This window comes from Lolium rigidum, chromosome 2 (genome assembly GCF_022539505.1).
Source record: "Lolium rigidum isolate FL_2022 chromosome 2, APGP_CSIRO_Lrig_0.1, whole genome shotgun sequence".
NCBI lineage: Eukaryota > Viridiplantae > Streptophyta > Magnoliopsida > Poales > Poaceae > Lolium > Lolium rigidum.
This window is the reverse complement of record NC_061509.1, coordinates 274,851,424-274,853,189: the sequence shown is the minus strand read 5'-3', so window position 1 is coordinate 274,853,189 and position 1,766 is coordinate 274,851,424.

Below are 1,766 nucleotides of genomic sequence, written 5' to 3'. Positions count from 1 at the left end.
AAAAAATACCCCTTAGCGGACGATTTTGAGACGTTGTCTATCAGAACTTTTCTTGTAGTGACACTGGACAGCGGTCAAGAATATCCTGAAGTACTTGAAAAGAACTAAGGATATGTTTCTTTGTTATGGAGGTGACCAAGAGCTCGTTGTAAGTGGTTACACCGATGCAAGTTGGAACACTGATCCTGATGACTCTAAGTCACAATCCGGGTACGTGTTTATATTGAATGGTGTCTAGCAATGAGTCGGGCAAGCTCGAGCAAGGTGCACGGTGGCGAAGTCTTCAACGGAATCGCAGTACATAGCGGCTCGGAGGCTTCATCGAAGCGGTATGGATGAAGAGGTTCATTGTAGAGCTCGGTGTGGTTCCTAGTGCATTGGACCCATTAATCATTTACCGTGATAACATGGGTGCCATCGCCAATGCACAAGAGCCAAGGTCACACAAGAGGCCGAAGCATATCAAGCTGCGTTACCACTCGATTCGCGAATACATCGAAGATGGAGAAGTAAAGATTTGCAAAGTACACACCGATCCGAATGTAGCGGATCCGTTGACTAAAGCTCTCCCTAGGGCAAAGCATGACCAACACCGAATGCCATGGGTGTTAGGTATATTACAATGTAATCTAGATTATTGACTCTAGTGCAAGTGGGAGACTCGAAGGAGATATGCCCTAGAGGCAATAATAAAGTGGTTATTATTTATATCTTTATGTTTATGATAAATGTTTATATGTCATGCTATAATTGTATTAACCGAAACATTAGTACATGTGTGATATGTAGACAACAAAGAAGTCCCTAGTATGCCTCTTAACTAGCTTGTTGATTAATGGATGATTAGTTTCATAATCATGAACATTGGATGTTGTTAATAACAAGGTTATATCATTGTATGAATGATGTAATGGACACACCCAATTAAGCGTAGCATAAGATCTCGTCATTAAGTTATTTGCTATAAGCTTTCGATACATAGTTACCTAGTCCTTATGACCATGAGATCATGTAAATCACTTATACCGGAAAGGTACTTTGATTACACCAAATGCCACTGCGTAAATGGGTGGTTATAAAGGTGGGATTAAGTAGCCGGAAAGTATGAGTTGAGGCATATGGATCAACAGTGGGATTTGTCCATCCCGATGACGGATAGATATACTCTGGGCCCTCTCGGTGGAATGTCATCTAATGTCTTGCAAGCATATGAATGAGTTCATAAGAGACCACATACCACGGTACGAGTAAAGAGTACTTGTCAGGAGACGAGGTTGAACAAGGTATAGAGTGATACCGAAGATCAAACCTCGGACAAGTAAAATATCGCGTGACAAAGGGAATTGGTATTGTATGTGAATGGTTCATTCGATCACTAAAGTCATCGTTGAATATGCGAGGAGCCATTATGGATCTCCGGATCCCGCTATTGGTTATTGGTCGGAGTGAGTACTCAACCATGTCCGCATAGTTCACGAACCATAGGGTGACACACTTAAAGTTGGATGTTGAAATGGTAGAACTTGAATATGGAATGGAGTTCGAATATTTGTTCGGAGTCCCGGATGAGATCCCGGACATCACGAGGAGTTCCGGAATGGTCCGGAGAATAAGATTCATATATAGGATGTCATTTTATATGAATTAAAATGATGCGGAAGGTTCTATGGAAGGTTCTAGAAAAGTCCGGAAGAAACCACCAAGGAAGGTGGAGTCCCGGTGGGACTCCACCTCCATGGCCGGCCAACCCTAGTGGGGGAGGAGTC